The sequence below is a fragment of the Lontra canadensis genome, unplaced genomic scaffold (genome assembly GCF_010015895.1).
Source record: "Lontra canadensis isolate GAN:19392208 unplaced genomic scaffold, GSC_riverotter_1.0 scaffold120, whole genome shotgun sequence".
NCBI lineage: Eukaryota > Metazoa > Chordata > Mammalia > Carnivora > Mustelidae > Lontra > Lontra canadensis.
In genome coordinates this window covers 365,425-378,444 of record NW_022631114.1, presented here as the reverse complement: position 1 = coordinate 378,444, position 13,020 = coordinate 365,425, and the positions used below count along the sequence as shown (strand labels likewise).

The 13,020-nt window shown below is 47.0% G+C and overlaps 1 long non-coding RNA gene across 2 annotated transcripts; it reads left to right on the top strand.

Annotated features, from left to right (window-relative positions):
• Positions 1-1,346: 1,346 nt before the first annotated feature.
• Positions 1,347-7,280, top strand: LOC116857196. Of its 2 annotated transcripts, none has more exons than XR_004380709.1 (3): positions 1,347-2,039; positions 5,014-5,069; positions 6,243-7,280. It is a non-coding gene; the product is annotated as an uncharacterized LOC116857196 (long non-coding RNA). The 2 variants fall into 2 exon arrangements; XR_004380710.1 differs by having other exon boundaries at positions 1,347-2,970.
• Positions 7,281-13,020: the final 5,740 nt, after the last annotated feature.

The window sequence follows — 13,020 nt, the reverse complement described above, 5'->3', positions numbered from 1 at the left end:
GGGAGCTCGGCCGGGGCCGCGGCCGGCCTCCAGACCGGGGCGAAGACGGGCCGCGCGGGTGCAGGGGAGCGCAGCAGGTCGCGGTAGCGGCCGGCGCGGAGTACGGGGCGGGGGGCGGGGAGGCCGGGGGGGCGGGGGGCGGGGGGCGGCCGCCGGGGCAGGCTCAGCCCGAGCGGCGGGGCATGCCGCGCCGAGGCGGCGGCAGCTGCCGGACGGCGTGGAGCACGGGCGCGGCGCGGGCCACGGGTCGCTCCGCTGTTCTCTCACAGCTCCCGGCGTCGCCGCTCTCCAGCGCCCGCGTCAGCGCCCAGCCCGCCTCTGCTCCGCCGCCGCCGTCGCTGCTGCTGCTGCCGCCGCGGCCGCTCCACTTCTACAGACTTGATTCTTCGACAGCCTCGCACGGCGCCTGCGCGGGCCCCCTCCCCTCGTGCGCGCGCCCGCCCTCCCCCGCGCTCGCGCCCTCCCCCTCCCCCCGCGCGGGGAGAGAACGAGCGCTGCCGGGATAGCCGGCTCCGAGGCGCCCGCCCGCGGGTCAGCGCCGCCCGAGAGCGCCAGCGGCCGGTGTCCCCGAGGAGACGGCGGCGCGGCCGTCCCAACGCTCGGCTGCCTCCACTACTCGGTCCCCATTCCTCCCCTCCAGGACGTTTGGGCCAAATCGCGCTGGTGCTCGTGTTTTCAAAAGGCCCTCGGTGACTGGCGCTGTCAGTCTCGAGAGCGGGGACTGTCAGTGTGGCGTGGCTCAGTTCTGGTTCTGAGGAGTTACGTGTGGACTCACACTGGGCGCTTGCACACTCGCACCCGTCGGGACGCACGCGCGCGCCGCGGTGCCCTAAGTTTCACGAACGGCGGAGTCTGCGCCCGAGCCCGGGGCCGCGTCCGCACGCCGCTCGGCCGAGGCCTGGGGACCCTCGCCAGCCTCAGCCCCGCCCTCCCCTGCTCCTCAGCAGCGGCCCACCCTGCCGAGCCGGGGCGGCGGGGGGCTGGTCCTCGCCGCGCCGGCAGACCCCGCCGCCTCCTGTCGGACCGTGCGGCGGGCGCGTGACGTGGGCGCAGAGCCGCGGGCCCAGAGCGGCGGGCCCGCGTGCGCCGCCGCCGCCGAGTGCGCACGCTCCGCGCGGACGTGACTCGGCGCCCCCGGCACTGGCGGCCTCATTGAACGAATGCACATTCCAGGGATCCGGGGTCTACGGCCGGCGCGGTCGCGTCACCGCGCAGGCTCCGCCCCCTCCGGCTACAGGAGGCCTCCGGGCCCCGCCCTCGGGACCAAACTTGGGCCGGAGGGGGCGCGGGCGCTCGGGTTCGCGCGGGCCGTGGGGTGGCCGGCTGGCCGGCCGGGAGGATCGCGCGGGCCCGGGCCATCGGCGGAAGTCCCCTGCGCCGTCGTGGGGCGGGACCGACGGCGTGGCCCGGGCCCGGGGAGCCCCCGGTGAGCGCGGACCCGCCTGGCGCGAAGGCGGGGCGCGGCCGCAGAGCCCGCTGGGCCCGCCGCGCTGTGCCGGTGCTGGCGGCCGCGGGCCGTGCCGGGACTGAAGTGAGCGCTCGAGTGTCCCACTTTTATCGGGAGGAGGAGCTGCTGTGTGCCATGGTGAATCGCTTCTGGCCGGTCTTAGTCTTACTAACAGACGCGGCTTAGTCATTCTCGGTGGGGACCCAGACACCTCGGCTCTGCACGGGCGGCCCTTCGGAGCTGCTTTTGTTGGAAAACAGGCCCGCAGCGCCCGCTGAGACGGGAACGGGCTGGCCCCGTGTGGGAAGAGCAGGGTACTCATTACATTATCTTGCCTACCACTGGGTCGGTAGGTGGAGAGAGAAAAAAATCCTGCTGACGTTTCGCTGTAGTTGTTGCTATTGAAAATGCCAGGTTGCTTCAAAGGACTAACCACAAGGAAGAGGAAAAACACCCTTAGCGAAATAGTGGAGGGAGCTGCCTCAGCAGCATGAAGAAACCTGTTCGAAAGTGGCGCAGAAAACGTAGTGCCAGGCCCAGATGTTTTTACAGGCCAACCCTGCAAGTCTTCTCCTGGGGATTTCCAGAGAAGGTGTGCTTGCCGTGGAGGTCTCCCCATCTGGTCCCGGGTCTTGCTTGCAATGGTAGTCCTGCCTCACCCTCCTCTAGCAGGGGGCACTGGACATGCCCAGTTCCTTCCCTGGAGCAACTGGTGCCAGTGGGTTTGGTCACTCCCGGTACCTGCCGTCTGGAGCCTCTTTCAGGACCTGTCCCTCCGGTCGCTCTCCAGAGAGACCCTGTGCCACTCATTATAGCACGTGACTTCTCTCTCCGAGCCACTGCCTGAAGTGGACGAGGTCCAGGCTTTGTGCTGCAGACAAACTAGCCATCTGGACACACCCAAGACATGCCCCCCGCCCCCAGGCAGTGACTGGAAGATTAAAAAAACAAAAAAACCCACCCTGTGTTAGAGCCCTGGTGTCATTATACTCATTTACCTGCAAGCTGGTACTGTAATACCCTCAAGGGAAAGCTTGCCGTTCTATCCCAAAATAGAAACACCGAGATACAAATTCTGCCTTGAGAGGGACTAAGTAAGGATTCTTGTAGAATGGAGCTTTTCTTCTCCAAATGAAGGGCATTTCCTTTTTATTTTACACTAGGAGTTTAATGTCGAAACCGAGTTGTTGTAACTTCCCTAATGAAATGCCTGCTGGAGAATGGAGAGGCTATTTTAGTTCTGGTCTCCCTTGCCATAAAAGGCTCCGGGATCAAGGGGGTTAAGGCTGGCCCTGGATCCGGGACAGCAATTCCTTATATTGTATCAAAAGTCTTTCATGCTGCCTGGCCTTTCATGTAGCTCCGAAGCAGCTTTATCGATCTATGCTAAGTAAACATAGCTTTGTTTTCGTCTTCCACCCTCCGCCCTCCCTCCCGGCACAGACTGGAGTTGGATCCCTTCCAAAGCGGCTGCTGCAGCAGCAAGAGCCGCCTCCTCCACACACAGAAGCAGGGCTTCTAGGGTGAGGCAATGCGTCTGCAATTCGCAGAGACAAGGCAGGAATTGTAATTGTAGTTCATCATGTGATGACTTATGAAAGAGGAAGTTGGTATGTTTTAGTCACGTAGACTCTGCCCTCTTGCTTAAGGCTGCAGGTCCTTTCAGAAGAGCATTATCATCTTCTTTGCCACTCAGAGTCAAGGTTACCAGGTTGGCTGCAGGGAGCTCCTGCACATTCATACGTGGACAGGCAGGTGGAAGCCGCATGAAGGGTTGGTGGGGCAGTGGGTTGAGGCTGGTTTTAACCAGATTGCTGAAACGCTGGAATTTGTCTTAACTAAAGAAAACATCCTACGGGGAACACCTCTGCCGAGATTAGATGAAGCAACAGTCCTTTCCAGCTCTAATTTCTAAGATTTTTTGAAAAATAAAAATCATCCACAGTTTAAGAGCAAAAGGAAAGCCGTTTATTATGATACCATCAAAAAACAGGAATAAGGGAAGTGATCAGATGTTTAGCCAAAGGGAGCAGTTCTAAGCAATAGCTCGATGGGTGGAAGGAATCTGCCCTCCCCAATTTACATGGGGTTTTTTTACATGGGCTTCCACGTGTGAGCATTCAACATCTAAAATCCGAACCATCCCCGGAGCTTACTCCAGTGGAGATGCTCTTGTTAACATACCACAGCGCTGTACTGACAGTCCACAGGGCAGTGTAAAGAAAAAAAAAAAAATGGTTCCTTCCAGAGGACCCTGAGGGAACTCTGCCCTAAGGACATGCAGTTGGGGGAGGGTTGCAACGTGTGTGCTGTCCACGAGGTGGTATTCCTGGAGCCTTGTGAGTTCATGCACTTCAACCTATATTCACATGTGGAATCACAGCCTTCATTCTTCAGAGCGCAGTTTCTATTAATAGCGTGATGTTGCAACCATACTAGAGCTTCTTAAACTCTGACCCAGGCATATTTGAGGAGGAGGGAAAAAAGGCAGCCTGTGTGTCATTTGGGATTCTGTGGATAACATCCTCAGCTCCTTGTACTTGGGCAAAACTGCCATAAGATTGAAGAGTGCATGTGCTACTCAGGGCTTTTCTACTTAAAAAAAAAAAAAGTTATAAATAAGTACTCGAACAGACCTGTTTATATGAATACGTCTGTACAACGCTATGGAGAGTTGTGACACAAATGAACCTTCTGTCATAGATAGAAGAGCCTTTCTTCTAAGTAATAGCATTTTATGAGACAGTTCTACTGGTTTTCAAATTGCAAATACACTTTTTTAGAAATACTTTCCCTCTGTGTGACCTCTCTCTGTAGCCTGCCTCCCCTGTGCACAGAAAGCATTCGGATATTAAAGAGATTTTTGCATGTGGGGGAGATAAACTCTGTGGAGGGTCTAAGAATCAGGCCAAATAAAATCACAGGAGCTCTTAATCACCCACATATACACAGAAGCTGTTAGTCACCAGTCTATGTGTAAACATATGTATAGGTCCCCGTTTAGAGTAAAAATTGGGGTCTTGATGTAGGCTAACTACTTACTGTGTCAGAATTTAAAGCGCTAAGTGAAAAATACAGACAAAGGAGAGATTGAGGTCACACACTCGCTCAGTCTGCAAGGAAATTTGTAGGAGAACTGGAAGGGATTCAACAGCCATTTGCTGCCAGAACCCTGCTATTGACTTTTTGGAAAGAGCATGATGAAATGTACTTTTCTGGAAAAATGTCTGAATGTGGGTTTAACGGATATTTAAGACACTCACCAAAATCCTTTAAAAAATATCACTAGGAAGATGCTGACACAATAGTGAACTAACCTCAAGGATAATGTTTGAAAATATTAAGAAGGTGAATTTTCTTTCATTAGCTTACCTACTTAAAATGTGACTTTCCTGCATACACGTTCAGTAGTAAGGGGACTGAAAAAATGAAAGATGTTACAATTCTAAAAGGTTAAGGATAATATGATTGTCTTGTGTTTATTATATGTTTATTATACCTTTCATATGGACATTCAAAAAAGATATTTCAACCGTAAATTTTATTATCTTGTCATCCTTTTTCAGAAACAGAAACCCAAGGTATTGAAAGATTGAGTGATTTGCCTACAGTAGCATTAACGGTGAGTGTCAGAACTGAAATCCAGGTATGAGTCCTGTTGTCTAATGATATAGTCTAGAAGATTCTACTTGCATTTTGAATTTTAAAAAAAAATCACGTAAGCACAGTATAGAAAACTAGCAAGGGAGTGTTAACATTTGTGAGTCTTAACAAAGAGAATATTAAGATGCGCCAATCTCTATCTATATTTATAGGGGAAAAAAAGCAATTCTAAGATAGTTCACAGGACATGCAAGCAAAGAACAGCAAACAGTCACAACAGATAGAGGGAGATGGTAGAGATGAGGGACAGTTGCCGCTATGCCGTGCCCGGTATGGGACTCCTTAAATGGTAAGCTATTTTGTGCTGGTCTTTATGAACCTTAGATTAAAATCAATGTTGGTGGTAAGATAAAAGACTTCCATTCTGGAATTTAGCCGGGTAAGGATATGGTTTGGGCAGTCACCAAATTGGAATACTGCACCTCTAGATCCTTATGACATGTTTCCTTAAGAACAAAAAGGAAAATCCCATGAAATAATTTAATTCCTATTATAGGATTCCAATCCTGGCTACTTTGCACTCAGACAAATAAATACAAGGGGCTAGAGGGCCCTGAAAAGAAAAAAGAAAAAAAAAAAGCGAAGTCAGATATTCCATAGCATTTCATGGTTATAAAGGGCTTGTAGGAAGCAAAATGATCACAACTTATTCCATATAGACCTTCATTGTCATTGTTTGTATTCCTTACGAAAAAGTGAGCCATTGTGAACTAGACTGACTTTCTCTTGACAAGCTGAAAACATATTTTATAAAGGAATGCCAATCAGTGGGAAAATTTGCCCTTTACCAATGGGGTTTCAATAACCTGTTCTGATGGCTTACTTGCTCTCGTCTAATCTGTTTAGAAACAAGAAGAAGGAGTTCCAGTCCAAGATGGCAATGTAGGAAGACCCTGAACTTACCCCCTCTATGGAACACACTAAATTATACCTATTTCTGGAACAGTCCTTCCCAAAGAAGCACTAAGGGCCCACCCAACAGCTTCTCCACATCAAAGGATAGAACAGGGGGGGAAAAAAGTAATATTGTCATTTAAAACAATTATTTTATGTGTATAGGTGATATTCTAATTGTACCCAAAGATCTAAATATTTAACAGTAAAATTATTTCTCCATTTTGTGTGTGGTCAGTTTTATGTACAGAGGAGACACAGAAGGCTCCCTGCAGAAGGAAAAAAGGAAGAAAAATTTAAAAGACTCATCATGGGCTATAATTAATTAATTGGAGTAAGTGTGCATTAGCACATCTGCTCCTGTGCCCACATGGCAATGCCTCTTTGCCAAGGGGAGTGCAGAATCATCGAGACAATCCAGATTCATGCTCAGAACTGAGTTGACACAGAGAAGAAGAAAGCCGAACTTTGTCTTGAGAACAGACAGCCCAAGTTTGTGACCTGCCGAAAGACCACCAGTGGACAGAAATAGAGAAACAGATTTCCTATTGCGACTGCCTAAATATAGTGTGTTTACTAAAAAGCTGGTCACAGCTAAAATGCAAGTACGGATGAACTTTGATGGATTTGTTGGCCTGCCTTGTCAGCCCTTCCAGCAAATTCCTTAGTGAGGAAACAGGTCTGAAAACTTGCCTGGGAACTTCACACATGGGCACTTCCTAGGGGCTATCTCTTAGCATTTCAGAGATAGCTAGATTTTGAACATTTTTCAGATTGCTTTTATTCCACTACCTATCGATCTACCTACATTTGCATTAACAGATCAATTCGTTCTTCTTCACCATGACTAAGACGTCATGTCTGCTCACTTTATCAATTTATTGGAGCACCAGGGAAATGAAGACTTTGCTGTAAACAACAGCCAGAATCCACGTTTCCCGGACTGCAGTTCTTTCTTTAGCCCACTGGTGGGCTACCTCCTATTTCTGTTTTCTTCCCAGGTTCTTTTTTTACATACATGTAAATACCCACATAGGAAGTGGGCAAGGAACCATAGGTTCTGTTCACACACCCAGCAGATCACCTGATGCAGGTCACTTGGAAACCCTGGGCTGGCGTTTTTCTCTACTGGGAGATGAGACGCTGAACTCGATGCCATTTCCACCCAGACCCTTCCCACGGTGCGTGATTTCATGGGCATACAGGGGACTTTGACAAACCCAAGCCCCACATTCTTCTGACACAAGTGGCATCACAAAACAATGCATAGGAGTGACCAATGAATGTCTGCCCATTATTTGGGGGGCCTGGTGCCATCAAAATAAAGTTGTGAGGTCATGTGGCTACCAGATCATCCCATCATCTGAGAACATTATGTCTGCTTGGTCTGGGCTCTGATCCCAAGCTAAGAGTGTCTAAGCCACGGTCTGTGCTTAGTTTAACTTAGCCAGGGCAAAAGCATCTGTATCAGCATTAATATGCCCAATTGAAGTGTCTCAAGGCTTAATGGAAAATATTTATTTCCACAAGAGACAGCCTTATTTTAAATATATGTATATATATATATATATATATATATATGGGCAAAGATTATGTATATATGTATATACTTCATATAAAATGGGCAAAGATTCAATATCTATTGACAGCCCTTTCAGAAGACTCAAGAGGACCTCAGTTGAGTAAAATGAAAAACTGTTCCATACACTGACAGGCATTTGGCTGGATAGATCAGCAGGATGTGGAAACTTGTTTTGAGGGTTTTTTTGGTATTCTCACCCAGGATTCCTCTGCTTAATAGCTGGGCGGCTTCTCTGCTGGCTGTATACTGAATTTATAAAGGATGTTGGGGGAGATAAGTTCTAGGAATCCTTATATTTTAAATGTGTTACCTATAGTGAAGTATTACATTCATAATGTTCTGTTTGTGTTTCGTTTATTTGGCTCTGATTATGACAAAACCCTAATGACGTTGCTGAAGTTCTGTATACTTCAAAAATGGTGTTGGTGGGAAGCACTTATGTGTGGGCGTTTCAACTATTTTTCTAAAACCAAGAAAGAGCCATATTCCTTGCTTTTCATATTAAAAAAATTACTCAATATATTTGAAAGTGAGTGTCCCAGAATCAGACTTCCATATTCCATGAATTCAGAGTGTGGAAAAGGAGAAGCAGCCCCTTTTAGCGGTAACAGGAGACATTCTTTTAAAAGCCTGGAATGCTGAAGCCCTCTTATACTGAAAACATGTCAGGACATGCCTTTTTGGGATGCTGTCAAGTGGTTTAGGCTCAGAATTCTACATTCCATACTTTCGAAGTTGTTTTCTGTTGGCAGATGACCTCTTGATTATTTTCATGTGGTGGGTGTTCAGGCCAACATCTCCGGTTCCCCATAATTAACTATCCCCCCCAAAAAAACAGCCCCCAAACCTCTACCGTGTCAAGTGTCCATATTTTAGCATAAAGTTATGGGTCATGTCAGTGCTGGGCTTATAACGGTCAATCCTATGAGCTTTGTCACAGTTCGCCACAAAAGTCAGTTCCAAATCAGGTACGCATGACCTAGAGCACTTTATCTTCCAATGCTCCTTCCTACTTTTTGAGTAGTGTCACCATGTTAAGGAATGAGAAATTACTGTTGCAAAAAGTTTTCACCTTTAAGGAGCTGTCATTTCCCTAGTAAAATCAAGTAGCAATTCCCATTCACCTTGGCTCCTTTTGGGGTCAAGGCTGGGAACGGGTTAGTGGACAGATAGACAAAGGAACTGGTGACTGGTGTCTGTCCTGACTCAGAGAGGCACAGCTGCCCCCTGGTGCAGAAGAGACCAGTTCAGCGCAAACCAGTTCTACCGCTCCGCAGAACCCCTGTTTTCTAGGAAGTTGTGATTCATGGGTTGGAGAACGACACTACAGTCCGATACCCTGTACAGCATGAACCTAGTTAAATTAAAAGTGAATGCTCCCCCGCAACCCTTCTCCCCAGCCACCAAGAATTCATTTCACAGGTGCTTCTGTCTGTGGCTCCCAAACAAAGGTAGCCCAACTTAAAACCTGTCACCATCTGCCTTGTTATAGAAGACACATCAGTAGATGTTTTGATATTTCTCGTTCGTGAGCAGCCTTCTCAACATGCCCCCAAATGGAGAGGTATAATTTTGAGTGATGGTTAAAAAAAAAAAAGAAAAAAAAAAGTCTCATCTCATTTCACTTTGTGGGAATTAGTTCTTAATTGTCTGTTTTATTGGGAAATTTCCCAGAGATTTATACACTATGAGAAATGAGTCTGGAAGAAGCCAAACAGGACAGACATAACAGTCGAGTTCTTTGAAAACATTTCATCTTGCAGACCAAGACTACAACTTGGAAATCATTTTTATGCTTTTATTATGGTATGTCCATTATGATATTTTAGGTGAAGCCTACAGAGCCAGCATAAGGAAGAAAAGCAGTTCTCTCTTCAAGCTTTGCAGAGGTAGCATAATTTAAATAATTCTATGGTGGAGTTTCAACACCTCCCATTGAGCACCATTGTTTACGAAGTAAGAACAGTAATCCTCACGTAAAAAAGGTGGTATTGCTACCCGAGACAGCAGATGGTGTTATTAAATACACAGGCAAAGTCTAAGGTCATAAGGAACTAACAATTAACCAGAAATATGATCTGTCACAGTCGTTTAATGGGTAACCTACCAGATATATGCCACTTGCATTATCGTGAGTGTTGAGGGGTTCGTCGTCAAGCTTCTGAGTGGTTACACAATCAGTTTGGAAATACTGTGAGGATATTCTCATTTAAGCATTTAGAGACACCAATAAACTAGAAAGAAAGTGAACATTGGAGTGATTTCCTCACAATCTTGCTTTCTGTTGCCTACTTTTTAAAAATACTTTACCGTTTCAGATTGTACGACTTCACAGCTCTCCCTGAAGGTGATTGGTGTACCCAAGCTAACCCATGTCAAGATTCTGGATTTTGTGCTGCTAATTCGAGTTGCTTCTTCATTAGGCTTCTTCACATTACCGTAGGTATTATTTTTGCCCCGGCAGATTTCACAGTGATGAGAAAAGATGGGGCCGTAAATGGCAGCCGCACACAGGGGAGCAGCCTGAAACCAGGAGGGTGGGGGGCAGGGAGCAGAGGGCAAAGCGTAGCCCAGCACTTACCAGTATGCAATGGGGGCACAATTAAAATCTGGAAGTGGACTCAATTTTGATTATAAATCAAATACAAACACATCAATAAAGTAAAATCTTTACATGGACAGCCCACTTCCTTATGAGGGTTTTCCAAGGAGGATTTGCCACGGAGAATGTGTGCACAGTTTCCTGTTCAGTTAGGCTTTGGGGGCTGAAGCACTGAATTCTAAATTCATGCGAAGGAAAAATGAGCAACAGGACAGCAACCAAGTCTGAATCATGAAGAGCGAACTATTTGCTTGGAATTTGGAAGGGTGAGCCTTGTCCTACAAGTAAGAACTCGAAAGTGTGTTAAAGAGTTGTGACTCCCACCATTGTGTCAGCTAATCTGAAAACCAGCATCTGGAAAAGCTAAAACATCCCCAGTGCCCCAGGTGAATAGAAAATGAACAATGGAAAACAAGGTTTGGAGGCCACTGGCTCTCATCAGTTAAGTGGCGGGGGGGGGGGGGGGGGCGAGATCCCAGTCTGTGTACAAAAACCCCTTCTTAAATTTCCCTACTGCAGGATTTGGTGAGCAAGCCTGAATCACAGAAAATGCATGCTAATAAGATTTTTTTTTTTCTGATGCAGCTTCACATATTTAAATATGTATATTTACATTTCTCCACATTTAAACTGAGTCAGAAAAGCAAAGCATCTGAAGGCACAGACTCCCAGTCTGAGACCTTCCTCTACGCGCCCAGGGAGCTCGATTCTCCACGTGGCCAGGACTCCTGCGGAAACTTCCAGCAGCCCTGAGAAAAGCCAACGAGGTACCCTTGGGCTGAATGAATGAGAACTTTCTGGAGAGCGGAAGACTGGTGGAGGTCCAGCTGGAAAAACATATGGCAGCAGAGGCGGAAAGAGGGCTTCATGACGGAGAGCTTTATAAAAAATGTCTGGAGGCCCAAGGCAGCCGTTACAACCCAAGATCTTACTAAGCGTGATGGATGTTCTTACTTCTAGGATGGCCTCCAATTTACCCGAATCCCAGCCAACGCTGCATCCTCAGGTGTCCCTTGGGATGGTGCCCCCAGAAGAACAGCGCCGCTCCACATCCTACCCCCAAGGCCAGGACCCCATGCCTGCTCCCACCACACCCCGAGGGGGCACCCAAGATGGCAGCTCACTGTGTTGTCCCAAAAGAAAACAAAGTTTGCAAATCACTCCAGCCCATTTGTTTTATAATATGTCAGGAGGGAAAATGACAATGGTCACTTCTCTTCTTAACCCTCTTGAACTCAGAGCATTTCCAAGCTGCTCAGTGAGCAAAACCAGGCAGTTTCCTGACCAGGACACCTCGCCAATGTGGCCTCTCCAGATACAGTCACAGCCTTGAGGTTTTATGTCAGTCCATCCCTTCCCAATGTCATTTCCAAAATAATGGAAAGAAAGACTTGATTTTTCCATGTGAATTCTCTGTAATAATCTTCTCATTGCTAAGAACTGTTCGTGTCTGTTACTGAGCTTAAAGAACATTCTACTTGGAATGTTGTATCCCTTAGAAAAGATGTAAATTCGGAGTTGATTACTCAGAATTATATTAAAAAAACACTTAATGAAGTCCATAATTTACCACAGGGCTGTAAAAAAAAAAAAAAAAGTTCCCCTAGAATACTTAAGTAGTATTAGTTTTTTAAAAACATAACCAACATATACTTTTTAAAGGTATGCACAGAATAAACTGGGGAGGTAGACATGTGTACCTCTTTTTATCAGTAATGTAGTTAGAGCTGACACTATAACTGACAGATAATACTGTCTCCCTTCCTGTTTCCCTGATGGTTTTTCCACCACCATTTTCCATAAGCGAGGCAGTCGTAGAAGTGGCAATTATCAGAGTCACAAAACTCAGGACCCGACTTTATTACCCAATCATTATGACAATTATCCTTCTAGTTTTCCCTTTGTCTACATACACACATTGCTACGGCATGTTTTTTCACTACTGGAAAGAGAAAGGCCAATGGATCAATTACACACACTCTATACTGATAAAGCAATGTCATTAACTTTTGATAAAAGAAGCAGCAAATTATAGCCCTTTATGCTTGATTGAATTTTCCCTGTTAGGAACCCAAAGCAAAAACCAAGATGACCTGTGTGTGTGTACATTTATATTACTTATTGTTATATAATTATTATACACCACTAAAGTATTTTTAATAATTCAGGTTCATAGTGAGTTTTCCATCCATCTGGCCAAGGGGGTTGGGGAATATGTATCTAAGACTACTTGGGCCTAATGGAGAAAGGGCTTTGAAGCCCCAGAATTTTCTAGATGTTCAGAGAGAGGAAACAAAGTCACTTCTTCTCCAGTAAAGCTTTTCCCTTTGCAAGACACCAGAAATGCAGAGATAGATATGGGCTGGGGGCTAGTTAAATGTGTGTTCTTTTTCATGGAGACCCAGCTCCCCTTGGCTGTCTGGCTCTGCATCACACGGTACAAGGAGCACCAAATCCCTGTCTGCAGACACTCTGGGGCTGAAGTCCTGGGAGGGTAACTTGGGCTCTGTGATGGGCGCCATTTCTGCCTCTGTGGCCCCACACCAAACCCCTTTTCTGTGCTTTACTTCCTAAGTTGACATAGAGTTGACCCTTGAACAATGCAGGGTTGAGGGGTGCCAACCCCCTTATAGTCTAAAACCACACATAACTTTTGATGCCCCCCAAACTTAACCACTAATAGCCTCCCGTTGACCAGAAGTCTTACTAAGAACATACACAGTCAATTAACCTGTATTTTGCACATGATGTATGTTATATACGGTATTCTTACAATAAAGTAAACTCGAGAAAAGGGGCACCTGCGTGACTCAGACGGTTGAGTATCTGACT